General features: G+C 35.9%; 1 protein-coding gene across 1 annotated transcript in view; it reads right to left on the minus strand.

The window, feature by feature from the left end:
- Positions 1 to 21,291, minus strand: part of LOC117176927 (calpain-C) — a 246,160-nt gene that overhangs the window by 127,763 nt on the left and 97,106 nt on the right. The gene's annotated exons all lie outside the window — the stretch shown is intronic.

Genomic DNA, 21,291 nt, shown 5'->3' on the forward strand with positions numbered 1-21,291 from the left:
CATTATAATGCTTGTCCTGTTACTACACTGATTCCCATACCGAATTACTTCACCTAAATATAACTTGATAGTGTACGATCTTTTTCTTATTTCATACTATATATTAAACGTTTACACGTATGAGAAGCTTGAACAAGAAAGTTTTGAGAATATTTATATCAAATTAATGTATGAAAAAGCTTTATACAAATTTAAAAAGATATCACAATACATAGGTAATTAACATTATTACACTAAATCTGAAAGAATCAATTATATCTGCAACAGAATAATCCAAGAATTAATTAGTCATTTATTTCTTTATGTTTATACATATTTTCTTATTAATATCCACTGTGTATATGTTTATTATATTAACTTTATATTGTTCGAAGTTCAGGAAAAGGTTTTATGAATTTTTACAAAAACATAGTTTTAAATTAATATAAATCTATTTAAATTGTACTGTATTCTATTTCGAACCAGAACTTCTTCGTACATTTCCTAAAACTCATTATGTATTCCAGATTTAATTTTTGACAACTAGCGTACTATTTATAAAAATTAACTATCTGAAACTTTGAAGTAAGTGGTGATTTTGATGAAAGTATAATGATTCATTATGAGAACTGTTTTGTAGTCGTTAGAAAATCTTCTCAGCCAATAATATTTCACAAAATTAGTAATGTTTTCAGAAAGACACAGAAAAATGAAATTTGCAAGCATGTGCGTAAAAAATCTGATGTCTCCCCTATTCAATTTTTTGCATTTCAATTTAAATAGTCTATAATATTGATCTACTGCAGTTTTCTTCCATGGGTTTAATGGTTCTTTGCAGTGACTAGAGTTCTGGAATATTTTGAATTTTTTTTCTTTTTTTGTTATTCAACAAACAAAACGGGAAAAAATATTTCCTGAATTTTCAAGTCTTTCGTTTTCTTTAAATTAATTTTTATTAATTAAAAATATGCCATATCGGTTGAAACAGTTTACAAGAATCCTCACTTATATGAACGCGATAAATTATAAAAAATGATTAAATTCACAATAACATAGGAAAAACAAAGGGTAACAATTTATTAAGTTAAACATGCTGAGGTTAATAACGACATGCAAAAAAATTAAGTTCGGCCAGGGAAAAATGAAAGATCACTAATTTTTCATCCTGTCTTGACCGACCTTCATTTTTGAGCATACGGACATTATACCCATGGATCTGGGAATATGACAATCTACTATTTTGGCTTGCTAAACTGGTATTGCGAGATAAAGAGCAAATAGTTCTCTTTCTCTCACTTACTTCTCACGCTCTTACAGCCTAAGTTAGGAAGTAGGCGGCTAGTCCCCTTCTATTTCTATGTGTATGACATTACCTAAATTACTTTTACCGTTTGTCTTTTTCTGTGAAACAAGTTACATTTGGAGGCATCATTAAAAAGAAGAAAGAAAAGTTCTTTTTGCATCTAATCAATTGAGCGCTACTTTTCACTGTGTTCAATAATTCATTTTTATAATTTTCTAAAAAAAAGCTTTTATTAAAGTATACTGAAAAGAAGTATTTTCGAAGTGGGAAATTTTTCTATATACCTTTACCGAGATTTTGGTGGTTCGGAACCCACCTTAAGCTGTAGGTCCCCCCACCGTGCACTTACCTGCAACCCAGTCCATCAATAATAGGGTAAAAACCAAGCTTTGCCCAATATGTCAAAGCCACACTCATCTCATCAAATCACTTGATGGCATTAAAAATGTGTCCGTGACTGATGGTATATACAGGGACAGCCCCGCGCACACTATTCGAAAAAATATAAGACTCTAACCAAAAATGCCTTCGACATGTTAGGCAGTAATCATCTTGAATCTGAGACATCATTTTTTAAATAAATAATGTATATTAATAAAAATTAAATAATTAATAAAAATAATAAAATATAAATGAAAATAATAAATAATAATAAATAGAACCGGAAATAAGCTTAGATAGATGGCGACCCCATCACCCGAGAGCTTCGGTTCTTGCCATGGAGGCCATGGTTCAGTTGGAAGTGGCAATAAGACCGAGCTAAGCAATGGCCCCGAACAAACGCAAGAATATCGTTTTAAATGGTCGGACCAACTCAGGAGGGACATCCTTACCTATTGGCAATAAAGCTCACCGGCGCGGAGAGGATACATACAGAGGTTACATGAATGTTATGTCAATATGCACCCGGAATATGCTCATAAAACGCCACAGTATTTCAGAGACCGGGTATATTTTTTACTCAAAGGGGAATATGAAGCTCTTTATCAAGAACAAGAGCAAAAAACTTTAGGGAACATAGCACCCGTTGCAGCAAGACCACCTTTGCAGATAGCTGATAATGCAAACAAGAAAACGAGGAGGTGAAAAATCCACTAAAAAGTCATTTTTAGGATGGAAAAATTAGCTGAAGCTAATATTGCTCTCCCTGATTCGCTATCTGAAGATTTTGATCTCTGAAATCTGAACTGTTTAGTTTACGAGAAGGCGGTCTCCCTGCTTAGCGACACTAGAAGTAATGATAATTCAGTACGCCTGAGAAAGACTCGCGAGCGTATTGCACAGCTTCAGTTTAAAATTTAAACGGCGAGACGGTATGTATCAGATGTTCAGTACGTGATTAGCTATACGTGCAACATCAAATAGAAAGTGCACTCCGAAAGTTAAGGCACTAGCTCGAAACTTATGGAAAGCAAATAACACGCTGAAAAAGTGTAAACTGTTGACTATCAGCAGTACAGGGCACAAACAATAAGAGCTTTTCAACAGCCAAAGAACGCCTTGAACGACGAGTAGAGTGGATTCGGGAAAATTCCACATTTTCCACTCATCCTTCCCGTCTGTTCAACAAAATGTTATGTGCCGTTGGAAATCCGTTTAGTTGAGAAGAGATTAAAATCTCTTGGTAACAAGTATATGGAAATACTTATAAGCTTCATGAAAAAGCTTTAGATATCTCACTCTTTCGTTACTTTTGTTAGCAGAAACTTCTGCAATGATCAGAGGAGGAGTGTCCACTAATTACTGCTGAATAAGGGAAAAAAGTTATCGCTATAACTAAAAACTTTTTCGCGCTAGGGCCAGATAAAATCCACTACTTTTAGTGGCAAAAGTTTACTTCCACGCACCAACATCTAGCTCCTATATTTACTACTACAACCCATCCTGCAGTGCTTATTGAAAGGACGCATGGTACTGATTCCTAAGACTGGAGATTTGTCAAGTCCAAAGAACTACTAGTGAATAGCTTGTTTAAACACCAGCTACAAGCTGTTCTCTTGCATCCTCAAAAAAAGGATTTTAACATCTATCAAGCCGGTATGGAATGTAATAGTTGGTCAACGCGGATGTAAGAGAGGACTGGCAGTTTGCAGAGAGATCCTGTTAATAGACAGGTGTATTATCCATAATTCTATCAGGTAACACGTATCATGAGTTACTTACCAAGATCGTTGAATGCCTGGAGCTGCATCAAAAAATAGTAAAATGTATGAAAAAGCCTATGGTCTTGTAGCGGTCAATATTTGTCATAACATCTGACAACAGGAGAAGTGACTAAGAGCAATGTCACATATAAAAGGGGGGTCTTCCAAGGAGACTCTTTAATTCCGATACTTTTTGGCATCTCTCTCTTTCCTATATTTATTGTATTCCAAGGTAAAAGGTCTGGGTACCTATGAGACCTGCCAAATAGAAGTGAATTTAGGGTGAAACACTTTTCATTATACATGGACGACCTTAAGCTCTTTACCTCTTCCAAGGACGACCTTAAAATGCTTGTGACGTCGGTAAGTAGGTACTCTAAAGCAATTGTCATTAGCGTTAGACTGGACAAGTGTGCCTGCGCCAATCGATACAAAGGAAGACTAGAAAATACATCATCGCATGAAGATGAGGATTTTCAACTCATATGTGGAAATACCATTCAAAATCTGAATAATGGAGAAAAACATGCATATCTTGGAATACCACGAGAAGAAAGCTGAGATGTGCGTATTTTAAAAATGGCCCTTGAAAAAAGCTTTCGCCAAATTCTTAAGACAAATTTGGGCTCCCGAATTATCTGGGGACATTAAGATACAGGCTACCAATATTCTGGACGTTTCTATACTGTTCTACACGTTTCATGCAGTCAATGGAACTTTGATGAATTAAAGCAACTTAACCGAAGCACACGCAAGATGATGTGCCGTTGATAGGGCTGCAGAGGAGCTTGGTCTCCCATTTGATTCCAGGACTACAAATGACCTTGCATCAATAACAGCTTTAGTGTTCAAAAGTCGTGTAAAGGAAGCAAAAAATTCGCTTCTAAGAGTACATGCTGACAAGCCCCTTTATGGTAAATTTTAGGGCATTATACGTAGAAAAAAGCTATCGATGGGTCTGTTCAAAACCTTTTTTTTTAAATTTGCTTGATTGAGATCGGAGGCTGAGGGATTTCTTTTTGCCTTCCAAGATGGCGTCATAGACATCTCAGTATATCGTGAGCGCATAATGAATGTACTTGTAGGCGACACCAGCTACCGAGCGTGCAAGCTAGAACCAGAAACACGTGGTTATGTTCTCAGTGGATGCACGATACGAGTATATAGAGAGACACAATGTGACTCTAAAATTTTCATTTTATTATCTTCTGTATTTCTACTGTGTTGATTTAATGCCCGTCTTGCCATACGCCCAAGGGGAGCCGTAGTCCGTTGTGGAGAATGATTAGTGTAAGATCTACTGGAATTTATCGTTTTACACAACTCAACTTATCAGTGCTACAAAGCCTTATATTGTCGTTCAAGATCTAAAGACCAAGATAATTTACGTGATTGAATTCTCTGCACCAGCGGATGATAATATCACGACAAAGGAGGAAGAAAAACGGGCAAAATATTATGCTCTTCTTTTCTAGCTGAGCAGGCTGTACTAAGGCTACAAAATCCCGGAGTGCCGGCATCAGGCTCAGTCCAACGCAAGCCAGATGCAAAAGCCTGTTCTTCTGGGATCACTTCATCTGGTCCGTCATCATTGTTTGTCCTAACATTGTACAAAGCTTGGTAGCTCTAAAGAAGTATCCAGAGGTGAAACTTTCATCTTCTACTGTACCGTCTACCGCGTAAGGTGATCCGCGGCTAGGGAACGTACTCCAAGGAATGCCCAGGAACAATTTTGTACGAAGTATCTTGCGTAAATTTCTCGTTCTTGCTTATCTCCTAGGATGGAAGGTGTAGGAGTGGACGTCGTTCACGTTCTGGTTGCGACGGGATTGGTTTATTTATGGAACCATGATCGTAGCTGCTGGAGTCTACAACTTTTCACATAATAATAATAGTAATAATAATAATAATAATCCGGCTCGAAGGACCATAGGAGCTTCAGTGGCTCAGTTGGTTAGACACTCGGACTTCACCTCAAAGGTGCAGGGTTCGATCCTTAAGCCGGTATCTCTAGAAATTTTTCAATGTACCTTTACACCGAGGTTCTGGTGGTTCGGAACCAACCTTAAGCTGTAGGTCCCCCCATCGTGTACTTGACTGCAACCCAGTCCATGAATGATGGTGTAAAAAACCAGAATTTGTCCAATATGTCTGGGCAGACTGCTCTCATCAGATCACTTGATTGCATTATAAAAATGCGTCCGTGACTGATGATATATACCGGGACAGCCCCGTGCAAAAATGATCCAATAAAAAAAAACCAACTCAAACCAAAAATGCCTTCGACATGTTGGGCAGTATAAGCTTGAGACAATATTTCAATACAGAAATGTTTTTTATATATATTTATAATAATAATAGCCCTACCGAAGGTGTTCCGCGGTGATGTCGCGGTAGGGCTACTGACAGGGTTTCCCATGCCAAATAGGCTGATAACGAAGAGTAGAGGGACTAAGTAGAACACCAAAACCCATCAATGAAAAATGGAGAATATATTAAAGATTTTGAAACGCTTGTCGCTTCCCGAGGATCGTCGGGGCGCCCCTGGAGCCACCCCTGGGGGCTACAGTATGCGGGACGGTGGCGATGGTGAGCTAGCACTAGCTATTTGCAGCCAACCAACTCGACAGAAATACCGTGGGAGAGCATCAATTGGGATACAACAGTGAAAGAGGAATTGGTGCGTCTCTATTATGAAAGTGCGAAGTTTGAAACAAACAAGGAAAAAGGATACAATTTAAGAATAAAATTTGCTGCAAAGTATCCTAATATACAAAAGGTCGCACTAAGAGATCTTATCGCTAAGGTGAAAGACATCAGGACTAATCTACATATTACAGAAGACCGAGCAATGGAGATTAAATAACAGATTGATTTGGCGTGGAAAAACGACGATAATGAACATCAGTTAGAGAAAGCCGCGACAAACGGTCAAGCAGGAGCAATTGATGTTCTTCCTCAACCTATTGATGAAAATGAAAATGGACATATCATATGAACAGAGATGTTATGCGCTTTTATTTTTGGCAGAGAAATGTGGGGAAAGTGAAACACTGAGGCATTCATTGCCCAAAATGAACATCACAAATCATCTGCGTACACTAATAGCACATCTCAACAGTAAGGTTTTACCTACGTATTTGAACGTAGCACAAAATGCGTTAGAGGTGCAAACTCTTGTATACTGTGCAGCTGTAGCAAACATTAGAACGTTGGGCCGAAAAACTAGGCCTGCAAATGCAGTTTTTGTCCCAGCAGGGGATTGAGATCCACCATGGAAGATCAGGTTGGATATCGATTTCAGCAAAGTAAGGTGCAAATTGGGTCGATTTACTCAATATAAAAAAGGAAAGAGAACCAGAAAGCTGATGAACCATGTTACTAAAATCATCCACCTTCGGCACATCGAGACAGTAGCACCAGCAATATTGGATGAAATTTTAGACTCTTAACGACAGAGACTTGTAGTTCTTACTGCCAGAATGCGTCGGTACAAGAAAAGTAATGCACGAAGGAAACAAAACCAAAACTTTCAGACAGATGAAAGAAGGTTCTATCGTGAACTGAGAGTAAAGCCAAATAACCACCAAGGCACCGAAGTGCCTCAATTAGAAGATATGACTTACTACTGGTCAAGCGTTTAGGGAAAAATGAACAGATGCAATTTGGACACTGCGTGGTTCAAACTGGAGGAAGCAAGGGCAAACAATGGCCCAGAAATGCATCTGACAAACATCACAGCTTTGGATGTTTCAGTTGTCTTGAAGAGGGCAAGTAATTGGAAAGCTCCAGGTCCGGACATGGTGCACAATTTCTGGTGCAAGTACCTGACGAGTGTGCATCTTGCGTTGGCAAGGTGTTTTCAGAAGATCATTGAGCACCCAGATCTGATGCCAGGTTTTATGCTGCACGGTACTACGTATATGATACCAAAAAAACCAGACGCTCAAACCCATTTGACTTTCGACCGATCGCCTATCTTCCAACAATTTATAAATGTCTTATAGCTATCATTGCAGATAAGGTATATTCTCATTGTGACAAGAATGACATTCTTACAGAAGAACAAAAAGGATGTTGTAAAAACTCACTAGGCTGTAAAGATCTAGTCACTATAGACGCTGTTGCCATGACTCAAGCTCGTAAGCATCGAAGGAACTTACATATGGCATACATTGACTACAAGCAAGCGTTTCCTTCCATTCCGCATGACTATTTGCTTGAAGTCTTAAACAGACATAATGATGTAGCGGGCATTATACATCAACAATTTGCCCTAAACCTAGGACTCTTAAAAGAATGGGTGCCCTTCTATAGATACATTTCAATGCCCGTTTTAGAAAGCGAAGATTACATCTTATATTGGGATGTTACTATCCAAACGGATCATTACATCCGGGCCAATCGACCTGACATCGTGATGCGGGAAAAAAGGTGGAAGAGTCTATATCATCGACATTGCTTGTCCGCTTAACCGAAATTTGCAGTCAACCTATACAACCAAGATCCAGAAGTATAGCGAGTTAAGGCATGAAGTAAAGACCATACGGAGGAATGTGAATCATGCATCCATTCATCCCATTGTGATTTCGGCTACAGGCAATGTGCACGCAAGCTGCACTGAACATCTTGAACATTTAGGAGTCAGTAGGGTATTGGCAGCCGATCAGAAGGCGGTTTTATTAAACACCTGTCGCATTGTAAGAATCTTTCTTGATCATCAGGAAGCGACCGACTAAAAACCCGTGGAGTGGCAGAGGGTAGCTCTAGAAAAGCATCCAGAGGTGACTGTTGTCACCTCCAAAGCTCGTGACCGCTCGTAATTGTATACCTATAACATCATCGCAGGAGGTTTCAACCGTCGTATTAAATTATTTTAATTAAGTTATAACATTCTAATCTCATCAGTCACTTGACTTAGTCTGTGGCTATGCTATATCACGGGGTTTACGCGAGTAAAAGTTTAATAAAAACACATAATAATAATAATAGAACCAGAAAACTGATAAATCATGTGACTAAAATCATCCAACCTCGGTACATTAGGATATAAACACTAGCAACATTGGATGAGATTATAGACTCCCAACGGCAGATACTTGATGTTTTTACTGCTTGACTGCGTCAGTGCAAGAAAAATAGTACAAGAAGAAAACAAAGTCAAACCTTCCAAACAGACGAAAGAAGGTTCTATCGTGAACTACGTGTAAAGCAACATAACCAGCAAAGCACCAAAGTACCTACAAATGGAAGACATGACTAAATATTATTCGGGTGTTTGAGAGAAAAAGCGAACAGAAACAATTTAGACGCTGCTTGGTTCCAACTAGAGAAAACAAGAGCTAGAACTAACCCTGAAATCGAGCTTATGTACCAACATCACATCTTTAGACGTTTCAGCGGTTTTGAAAAGAGCAAGAAAATGGAAGGCTCGAGACCCGGATATTGTGCACAACTTCTGGTAGAAGTACTAGACGAGTGTGCATCCTGTGTTGTCAAGGTGTTTTCAAAAGATCCTCGAACACCCAGATCTGATGCCAGGCTTTATGATCCAGGGTATTACGTGTATTATGTTGCCTAAAAAACCAGACGCCCAAAATGCATTTGAATTTCGACCGATAGGCTGTCTTCCAAAATTTATAAATGTGTTAGAGCTATCATTGTAGATAAGGATTATTTTCACTGCGACGAGAACGACATCCTTACACAAGAACAAAAACGATGTTGTAAATCTCACGAGGCACACAGTGAGTACAAGCAAGCGTTTCCTTCCGTGCCACATGAATATTTGCTTGAAGTCTTAAAACTTTACAAAATTTTCCCATGCATCATTGACTTCGTAAGTCGTGCGATAATTCTTTGAGGTACAAGAATCAGGTATTTTGATCGTGGAAAACGAAAGATAACTAGAGCAATACGCATTATGACGGGTATATTTCAAGGAGATTAATTCAGTGAACTATAGTTCTGTTTAGCTTTGAACCAATTGAGCAAAACACTAAATAGCATCTCTCGTGGGTTGAGAATATATGAAAATGAGTATAGTCTTTAAGTGACCCATCTTCTATACATGGATAACTTGAAGCTAAACGCTAGCTGAAACCAGAAACTGTTACAAGTTATCGATGTCACGTGTTCAAAAATGACGCACGAGGCGACGGTTAAGAGCAATTCATATATACATGGATATTCTTGAATCTCAGGATATACTACAAAGATATAAGATGTACTACAACACTCAGATTGATTCTGAAGAACTTTCTCAACTCAGCAAACAAAATCAGGGCAATCAACAACTGCCATCACTGTCCTCACGTACTCCTTTAGGCTGATCAAATGTTCTAACACCGACCTTGAAAGGTTTAACAGAATCGTATGCGTAAAAATCACAAAAGCACCGAATGCACCACAATAATTCAGCGATTGACAGGGTTGTTTCACCACGATATATAGGGAGTAGGGGCATTGTAGATGTCCAAAAACTGTGTAAGTCACAAGTTATACAGTTGCGAGACTATTTCAAAAGCCAGAAAAATGTTGCGGTTCACAATATTATTTGTAAAGAGGATCTTGATTACACGACCTTAAAGTTATCCTCAGGGGAGGCCTGGAATATGAGGACAGAAAGCATTGATGAATTAGGAAAGCAACGGAGACAGAAAGCCATCCACGGCCTGCACCCCAAAACGTTCGATCAACATGAAGTGGATAATGGAGCATCCAATTTTTGACTAAAGAGGACGCCCTGTATTCATAAACAGAAGGATTCGTCATTAGGATTCAGGACAGGGTTCCCAATGTGCACACAAGTCCTAAACTTGTCCTATATGCGTCTTTTGGCGGACGTCTTAGGGACGTCCTAAGAACCTTTTAAAGACATGAAAAGATCCAAGGACGTCTTAAAGACGTCAAATCACATGACAGAGCTACATTCTGAGAACCCCTTTAGGACGTCCACATGGTGATTGAATTATCAATATCAGAAATTATTTATCGCAAACACGTTTTACGCCAAGACATGGTTGACTGGTGCCGATTACGTGGAGATACCAACGGATACGCACAGATATAATGATTTGGCGGCCATTATGCATCAACAACTTGCTCTAAACCTAGGACTCTTAACAGAATGGATGGAAAAGTCTACATTATTGACATAGCTTGTCGATTTAACCGAAATTTGCGGGTAACGTATACAAGTAAGATCCATGAGAATACCGAGCTAAGGAATGACGTAAAGGCAGTATGAAGGAATGTGAAACATGCATATATTCACCCTATTGTGATTTCGGTCACAGGCAACGTGCACGCAAGATGCACTGATCGTCTTGAACATTTAGGAGTCAGTAGAGTATTGGCTGCAGCACAGAAGGCGGTTTTATTAAAAACCAGTTAAATTATAAGAAAATTTCTCTACAATCAGGAAGCAAGCAACTAAAAACCTATGGAGTGGCAGATGGCAGCTCTAAGAAAGCACCAGAGTTTTCTCCACCAACGCTCGCGGCCACTGATTAAGTATAACAGTTGTAAAAGACGGACTCTAAACTACTCCATGCTTCTAATTTTTTATCTACAACATCATCGCAAAACATTTCAAACATCGTATTAAATTAACTTATAACATCCTCATCTCATCAGTCATTTGACTTCGTCTGTGGCTGTGATGAAAAACCGGGTTCACGCAAGAAGAAGTTTGAAAAAGAAATAGTAATGTGACGACCGAGAAAGTTGGAAAAAACTAATAATGTGACTAAAAGTAAAAGCGTTGAGCGTAAATATTAAAATGTCTTTTTCGTCATAGGTACCTATATTATTGGAGTATTCTAACGGCATGAAAATCTAGAGAGGGGTTGAAGAATGATTGGAGAGGAGCGGCCAACTCAAATTTAATAAAATATTATATTTTCATCAGAGATATACATTTGTACAAAGTTTTAAGTCAATATACGATATGTGGAAGTGTTTTAAAAGTGGAATACAAGATTTGACATTATGATTACATACGCGTACATAATCATATCAGGGATGTTAAAAAAAGAAGGAAGCCCGAATCTCAACTTGAATTGTCCATTTGTTACATCCCTTTTGGGTTATAAATGAATCACATGAAAGGAGAAATAAATCGGATAATTCTTAATGGTCGCTCATCGCAAATTTGTGCATTTCTACATTAAAATTAATTTTTTTATAAAACTGCAGATTATAACGCAAAATTCTACAGAAAATTTATGCAGTATGCATACCAATATAGCTTAAAACTTCTGATAAAAAAGTACTTATTTTAATGAACCACTAATTTTATATTCAGTATAATTTGACATTATGATCTGCAGTTTATTCACATTTTTATGAATCACATTTTGGCTAGTTTAATACAGACAAAAAGTCTAGTTTAACAAAATATGATTCAAAAACTTGATTTAACGCCACGCATTCAGGCGTTTAGAAAAACCATAGATACACCTTAAGCTTTTGTTAATCATAAAGATCGTTTAAAATACTGCTGACATTTGTGAACGTGGTAATCATTTTTATTGTTGTAGTGAACATAGGGCAAATGCCCAATTACTGCGGTACTCATTATATGCTTCATACTCAGGATAAAATAATTAGATGATCAAAACCTTTGAGCAATTGATAAATTTAATTAAAATGTTGCGTTTATCATTCGTTGTTCACAATTTTTTAAACGAAATAGATATCGCACAATGATATCGCAAAACCTCTATATTGCAAGAAAGCACAATATGATAACGTACAATCAGGTCCTGGAGCTTTGTACGATATTATAATGCACTAATATCACAGAAAAAAATGAAGTTACATTTTGTTGCTGTCATATGCTATACGACGTCCTTAGCAGCAATGGGAAAAAGGCAGAGTATGAGTGAGTTCGAGCTATAAACCGGGACACTAGATTTAAAACAATCACAGAAAAAAGTAAAAATGGCTGCAGGTAAGACCAGCAACTGAGGTTAGGAAAATAATTCTGAACTCGTTGACATAAAATGTAACTAACAGATGGGAACCCCCATTTTTCTGAAATTTAATGAAGTTCAACGACGCTGGATAGTGCTGAAATGGCGTCGTAATTGTCACTATACTTCGAATAAAAATGGAACGATTATACGATGAAAGATTATCCAGGCAAAGTTACAAATCGAAAATTATCTTCGATTCATGTGAATTTTATCTGGCAAGGTTAATTTTTGTTCCGTTGAGTCTTTCACCTGGAATCGATATAAACTTTATCTTTATTTTTTTCTGTGATCGTTTCTTCAGTATCTGAAGCCTTTCGAGATCACAAAAGAAGAAATACTATGTGATAGCGTGATACACTTAAATTCTTACGTTATAGATTGCACAATTATGCGGTATATAATGTAAAAACTTGCAATGTACGATATCACGATTTTGTGCTATTATAATGCAATAATTGCGAAATATAGCGCAGGAATTACGGTATATATTGTAATTCATGCGGTATCGTTTTCTCAGTGTATAGTACCAAATGGAATTTCAATTAATTAAAATTATACTGTTAAAAATTCCTATAGTAATTTTACTATAAATGTAATGGAAGCAATATGCATATGCCTGTAGTAAATTTAACATACCATTATATTGTAAAATAATATACATGTATAGTAAAATAGAGTGCATAAAAGTTGAAAATCCTTTGATGTATTCAAATCTTGTCAAATATTTAAAACTAACATAATAACCTACGGTTCATCGACTAAATTCTTATTTATAAACAAAGTGCAACTTACGGGTGGGGTTTTCATTAAAATTCACTGCCAATGTCAGAATTTTTACGTGAGTACTGCTGCTTTTAGGTTACGTGTCTTAATTATGTATCTAATTGAACTTATCCACTTGAAACCCAGTATAATTTATGTTGAACTAGAAATAAATATAATGCTTAATTATTTAGAATTAAACATTACAGCAAAAATTATTTTTAATTTGTGTAAAGTGAAAGTACCTGGCTCTTCTAAGAATTGATCAATATACATGTACATTAAATTTACTACGCAGCCTCTTAATAACTATTTCATAGACCGAGTTCTTAGATTTACTATACAAATGTATAGTAAATTTGAAAATATTTCTAAGAAAATGATTTTATCCTTAATTCCTTACAATAATTTTATGATGAACCATTGTTATTCTTTTGTTTTTACTGGATGTGCAATACTGCAAATTACGAGATATCTAGGTGAGTGCAATAATCGTCATACGTGAGTCAATATATCTTACTGGTAAACTCATAACGCGAGTCCAGTAAACCATATCGCAGAGCGAATGCAATGATGCAGCTAGGGTACGTGACCTTGCAGACAGCACTCACAATCAGTTCATGCAACCATTGTATCGTTCACTCGTAATATGACAGCAACACGAGAAGAGCCACCTTTCAGTTACGAAGTGCATTGCATTTGGATCATTGTTCTCTAACCGACCTGTGTTCTTGCAGGAAGTATGTTGTATAATAAAATGATTCAAAAGACCGTTAAACTCTTAAATTGAAATATGTAATATCCAATTTGGTTTTTATTTTTCAACTTTCCAGAAATTGACAGAGTTTTTTATCCTTCTAATCAGAAAATAAGCAAATCGAAAGTTAGTTTAGAAATTGATGTTTGAAAGGTAAATCAAAAACGTTTTTCAAATAAAATGTTTCCTAACATCGGGCGGTGGAAAAACCTCATCGAAATATCATTTATTGCTGGAAGTAATTTGAAGTCAGGCCAGCTTTGCATGCTCAATTGAAGAATCATTTCGGAACAAAATACGTTATTTTTTAGGGGATTTTGCACTACACGTATTTTACCGAATAAATGAAAATTTTTGTTGATCAAGTTATGAGTATTAGAGCTTTTAAAGTTGGATACAAAATTAGAAAAAGCTAACCACGGAGTATTAAAACACACATTGAATGGCCATCTAACATTTTATTGCCATCTCCATGTTCATCTAATTAATTAAATATATTTTTACAAAATAATAAGAATAATGATTTTATGTCATATGTTTAAAAAGTCTTTAAATTTAAGTTTATGTCTGTACAAATATTGAAGGTAAATTTTTTTCATTTTGCAATTCGGGCACGGAAAAAGTAAATGGCTAAATTTACCATTTAACATGCATCATTTGAACATTGAACGATTTTGTTGTGTATTTAGTGAATATTACAACGAAACATAAAAAATAACCAATATCCTGTAATTTAAAGTTAATAATTTCTTGTTCTTTTTACAAAGAATAATAATTCATTCATTATTTAATTAATTAATGTGAATAGTTTTGTAATGATTTATTTCATTGGATGATTATTGAATTAACTATATCTTTCTTTATTATTAATACTCGTTAATATTGAAAATATAATTATATTATATATATTATTCGCTAAATTTTCATATTATATTATTATTTAAAATTAAATTATATATTATTAATTTGCCAAAATTTTGCTAATTGACAGTTTGACACATTATATTCAATAATTTCATTATTGTGGTTAGAAGCATTTAAGTGTAATATAGCTGTGGAAAGCTCAAAAACGGAAAAAATGATCATTTTCGCTTACACAGGGCCATAAAAAAGCCGTTGACCAGTTTTGAGTGTTCTATATCACTTTAGCATGCTGAAAACGAATCTTAGGTCAGAATTGACTTACATTAGTAGGGTTACCAGACTCGCTGATTTTCTAGCACATGTGCTGATTTTTGTCCTTGCGCTGATTTGCTGCTTTTTCATGTAATGTGCTGATTCTTACCCGAAAAGACGATTTTTTTTATTTTTTAGAATATATTTTAATTTTTTTACATGCGCTTTGGAGAACATTTTCTAGATAACAGGATGTCAAATAAGAAGAATTTGTTGTGGTCTTACTACATTTGATATAGAGTCAAATATATATTTTTATTGGCTGAGCCTTCTCCAGTTTATTTACTATTGGCCGCTTACTTGATGCGTTCGGATTTTTTAAAAATGGCGTTTGGCTAGTTCGGTTTCGGTTACCTACTTTCTGTGTGTGCATGTGTGTAAGCGTGTTTTGATAGGGGTCGGGGGTGCAGGCGGAGATGAGCTGATTTTTCACGAGACCCATCTTGTAACCCTATACATAAGCATTTATTTATTCTAACCTCAAAAAAAGGCTTGAAAAGGTGTTTTTTCTCGTTTAAAATGATCTGACAGAAAAAATTAGCGTTTAGCCGTTTTTTAGATTAGAATAAATAAATGCTTATGTATGTCAATTCTGATTTCAGGTTTTGTTTTAGCACGCCAAAATTATATAGAACACAATCGTCTGGTCAATGGCATTTTTTATGGCCCTGTGTAAGGGAAAATGATAATTTTGGTAATTTTTTCAGTTTTTGGGCATTACACAGCTATAGTACACTTAAATGCTCATAAAAAGATAATAGAATTATTAAATATAATGTGCCAAACTGTCAATTCACGAGAAAAATATATATTCTGCCATTTTTCTAGTGCAGTGCCGATTTTGATAATTTTCTCCATTTCCTGACCCACTGTGTGCTGTGGCACGCCAGGCACTCGCATCGCAATTAAATTCACGCGTCCAAATTGCAAACAGTCTTAATATCTCAAAAATAAATTGATATATCAAGATGTTTTTTATATTTTCATCCTAATGAGAAGGTACACGGAAAAAGCAGTATTGCCGCTCGAACTATAGACAATTTCAGTCCAACAAAATACGGATATACAGTGTCTCGATCTATGCGCTATAGGTGAGACAACTATACTGCTTTTTCGCGAGACCAATAAACTGCTTCGCATAGACGTGCGACTCTAACCTCAAAATGGAAGAAAAGTGTCCTTTGCTCGAGGCGTTTTTTTTGTTCTAAAAGCTTCTTCGTATCATTTATTTTTTGTCAAATGTCCATATTTTGAGACCTTTTGAATAATAAAAACAGGTTATTGCGAACGAATGTGTGCGTGTGTGTGTTCGTAGATTTTAAGTTGGTTGGCACCATAACTTTCAAAATAATTGTCATATTGCGTATTGCCACGTCAACGAAACTGTATCCTTCGTGGAGCAATATGACGTTTAAGAATACTGGTATAGTTGTGACGACCATCCAATAGTGTTAGTACATAAACTATACTTTCTAGTTCTCAGGACCAAAATAACAAACGAAAATTGAACATTGTAAGGAAAACAACGCGAAATATTACAAACATGATCTAACAACTTTTTAAATTATTTTGAAAAATAAAACATTTATCTTTTGACCCCACATAACATAATTAAGAAATAAATAACAGAAAATTCAATTTTTAAAAAATAATTTCAATAAAGGACGAGAACGTTTTCTTTCAATCGTAAAAAACAAGATTTATGATCAAAAAATTATAGAACGAGGCAATGAAAATACGTATGTTGCAATATCAATGCATATTATATATTGTAATGCTATAAAATTATTAAAATGATAAATGCCTCAGCGTAGCCAAAAATACAATTTAATTAAAAATAAGAAACAAATATTAAGGTAATTATTAAAATCAAAATTTAAACTTTACTTTTCAATATCTGAATGAGAAGCCCCCGACCAAGGTACAGAAATAAATATAATATACGTTTGATATAACAAAGAAGAATATAATGTAAAAAATTTTGCATTTGCAACAATATCGAGTGCGAAGCACAGGATACGTGATGAGAATGTGTTCGTTAAAGCCAAATGAACTTTAGCAAAAGAGAATTGACTGTCACAAAATTACAGCTTTTTATGCTCTCACTTTTAAGTTTAAAAGTTCTGTGCACAAATATGGGGAAAATACAAAGACCGAGCGCGAAGCGCGAGAGAAATATATCATCGAGCCTGAAGCGCAAAAACTAACAGTCGTGCGCTCTCCACGCGCTAAAACTTGCGAGCAAAGCGAACCAAGCGGGATAAGAGTGTGTCACCGTAGCAAGTAGATTTTTTATTACTTAATTTGGAATAGTTTTTCGTGCTAATTACAAATCTGTTGGTTGCTTCGGGAAAAAATTACATCTGACACCTTATGGTTAAAATAATGTTATTTATTTTCTATAATTTTTCCATTAAGGATGCCAATGCACGCGATCGGCTAGATGATACTTAGACAAAAATATAAACAAGAAAAAGCTAACCGATAAGTTAGCGCTAGAAAGTTTTAGCTCGCAGAATTGAGCAAGTTGAAGCTAGAAGTTGGCCAAAACTGAAAGATGCTCGCTCGCTCCATCAAATCATGAAATTTCTATCTCGGGCGAGCAAAGCATGAAGGTGTCACTTCTCACGTTTAGGTTAGCATTTTATTTTTTATAATTTTCGTTAAGTACCGTTAAGTCGTCTCGCGTGCTTTCGCATCCTAGCGTTAGAAAGCCTCGATATGACTCCAAGAGAGCAAAGAAAAATTCGAAAAAATTGGAAAAAGTGCTCATCTGATTATAGCAGGGACTGAGAGTTATATTTTTTCAGCGTTACGAGCTAGGATGCTCTATGCGAGCTTCGCGAGAGCTGAGACTGATTGATCAAGAGTCCACCGGGAGACTCGGCGTTGCAAGATGCGAGATTCATCGTGAATGCGCGAAAGCAGCGAGGCACGCAGTTCAGGACAGCAAGCAGAAATCATTTCTAGTTCATCACTAGCGAGCGCCTACTCGTATCTAGAGACTTTATTCGATATCTGAACCGTTCCCCAGATCCATAGGCTGCATTATAATAATGAGATGAACGATTAGTGGAGATTTTTTTTCTTTTTTCTCTCTCTCTGATGACATATATTAGGTTTCCCAAAAACCTACCCCTAAGTCTTACACACACACCCCTCGTTATCTAAAAAGTTTTAAAAGTGGGAAAACCACCTTTAACAATCTGAATATGATTTAGGGCTCCAAATTAATTGGATGACACTTGCAAATTTCGACCTTTTTATCATTTCCCCCAAAAACTACCCTTCCACGTGAACGTCTGCAGCTGAACATACACATGTATGAAAAAAATAATAAAAATTATACAACTTAGAAAACACTGTTAGTTGATATTTTTTTGCTCTCCGATTCTTTATAACACGTTAAAAAAACTACCCCTAAGACATACATACCCACCCCTCGTGATCAAAAACGTTTTAAAAGTTGGAAAAACATCTTAGACAATATGAAAATGATTTAGAACTGCAAATTAATTACATGACACTTGAAATTTTCCCTTTCATTCTAATTTCCCAAAAAAACTACCCTTCCACGTAAAAGTATTCAGCGGGACATATATCTGTATAGAAAAAGCATAAAAATAATACAACTTAGAAGACACTGTTAGTTGATATCTTTTTGCTATTTTTTGCTCTCCGATAATTTATAACACGTTCCACAAAAACTGGACCTAAGTCATACATAACCACCCCTCATGATCAAAAACGTTTTGAAAATTTGAAAATCATGTATGTCTTAAGGGTAGTTTTTGAGGAATGTATTGCATAATATCGGAGAGCCGAAAAAGAGCAAAAAATATGAACCAACAGTGTTTTCCAAGTTGCATTATTTTTTATGCTTTTTTCATTCATATATATGTTCCGCTACATACGTTCAATTACGTTTTGATTACGAGGGGACGCTATGTATGACTTAGTGGTTCTTTTCCAGGAATTTATTATATATTATCGCAGAGCAAAAAAGAAGAGCAAAAAAATGCCAACTAACAGTGTTTTCTAAGTTGTATTATTTTTTATGCTTTTTTGATACAAACATACGTTCCGCTGCATACTTTCACGTTTAAGGGTAGTTTTTGGGGAATGCTAAAGAGGGGGAAATTTTTTAATGTCATTTAATTATTTTGGAGCCGAAGGTTATGGTGTTTAGGAAAAGAGGCGGGATAGATAAGGGAGGTGAGTGGAAGTGAAAGGGAAAAGCGGTACAGGAGGTGAAAAGGAGGGAAAAGGTTGTTCGAATATGATTCTGTAAGGAAAATAAAGTACAGGAGAGGTATGTAAAGTGGACACTGGGGTTGGAAAAAAATATGCCCATCTATATTGTTAGGAGGAAGACATGGACAAGGAGTTTAGAGATTATAACGGGGAGTCGAGCGTGTAAATATGAGTAGACATTTTTGGAAGAGGAGGGAAATAGACTGGTTGGGAAGTGTTGGTGGTAGAAGGAGAAAAGACGTATGGGTGCAAAGATGGAGGTGAAAAAGGAAAGGTATTTTAAAACGAATGGATTGCAGATGGATGAAGTGAGAAGGATGCATGAGGAAGGAAGGTATATGAGCTGGTTCGAAAGAGTGGCATGGAGAAAGAGAAGGTAGAAGGAAAAGAGAGAATAAGAGTGTCAAGGTTTAACGGGAACTATGTGTGGATTATGCCAAGTGAGAGAGCACAATATTTGTGTGAGAAAGGAGAGAAAGGAAGTCAGGAACTTTTATCGAGAATGGAATGCGGTTGCACTGATGATTTCAATAGGTTCTGGCTTTCTCGAGAGAGGAGAATATGTGAATTGTGAGGGAAGGGGGATGCAAAAGTTGAGCTCTGGTTGGAGGAGTATGAAGAGGTGGAAAGGAGTGCGATAAGCATGGAGGTATTGTTGCATGAAAGGGGGGACAAAAGGGCAGTGGCATAGGTGAAGGAGGTGCTGGGTAAGATGGAGATGAAGAGAAGGAACGAGAACGAGGAATGGAGAAAAAAGATTTTAAATAGGAGAGCAAGTACGTGTAAGGAAACTGTAGATATTGTAAATAGTAGATAAGTATTAGGCGTTAGCCGCGGAGGTAGAGGTTGGCAATGTGAGGTATAGCGATAAAATAGCGACATGCGTGCGAGGCTAGGTGAAGCGTGGAAGGCTAGGCTATAAAAGTGAGCGGATTAGTTATACGGTGTGGGTGGATTTTAATTCTTAAGAGCTAGTTGTAAGAAAATTCTGTAAAATATGGAAGTGTAAAAAAGACAATTTTTTAAAGCTAGCAGACTGAAAAATAAACGTTTATCTACATTGAAAATACAGTCAATTTGTTCAAAGTTCAAGTGCTCAGTTAAAAATTATTTGGTATACTTGAAGGATCATCACTTTGCTTGTAAATGTAACTGTCTTGTTGCAAAATTCGCTTTTGTTGGATGAAAAGAAAGTCTTGAAATGCAAATTTACCTATTCTATTTTGTTTGGAAAATTGATTGTTTTAGTTTAAAATTGAACTGTTGCGATGAAAATGAACTTTTTTGATTGTGATTCATATTTTTTGTTTAAAATTAAACTAAATTGGTATAAAGTTGAAATGTTTGTTTACAAGTGGAGGATATATTATTTAAAAATGAAAGTATTATATAGAAAATTACTAAAATTTTTGTAAACGATGTACATTATTCCTTATTTCATGTGAGTACAAACATACTGGTAACTTGAAATAAAATGTTTAAACAAAATTATTGTAGGAATAAATTAAAAAAGTTTCAAAAATTTATAATTAAAACACAAATAGAAAAAACTTTTGAATTTGTCCTTTAATACTGACATGTCAAAAAAGGTATAAAATAATAGAAGCCCAATACCAATGATCTATAGAGTACATTTTCTACGTTAAAATTTATCTGGTCGTAAATCAATCAATACACAATTACACAAATAGCGATATTTCTTTACGTCATTCGCTTATGACAATCACATTTTTCATAATATGTCAATTTACTGCTCTAAAATGTTACTGGTAAACCTATAGAAATAAATGCCCTACAAAGATTCACTATATGCATGCATGCTTTTTTTCTCGGCGAGCTTTGCGATGCTCGCCACGAGCTTTTTCAATGCAGAGGATTCGAGCAGTTTCAGTAGAATAGGACCACTAGGGGGAATTTGGAGTGGGGGGTGATTGT

This window comes from Belonocnema kinseyi, chromosome 7 (assembly GCF_010883055.1).
Source record: "Belonocnema kinseyi isolate 2016_QV_RU_SX_M_011 chromosome 7, B_treatae_v1, whole genome shotgun sequence".
NCBI classification, from domain to species: domain Eukaryota; kingdom Metazoa; phylum Arthropoda; class Insecta; order Hymenoptera; family Cynipidae; genus Belonocnema; species Belonocnema kinseyi.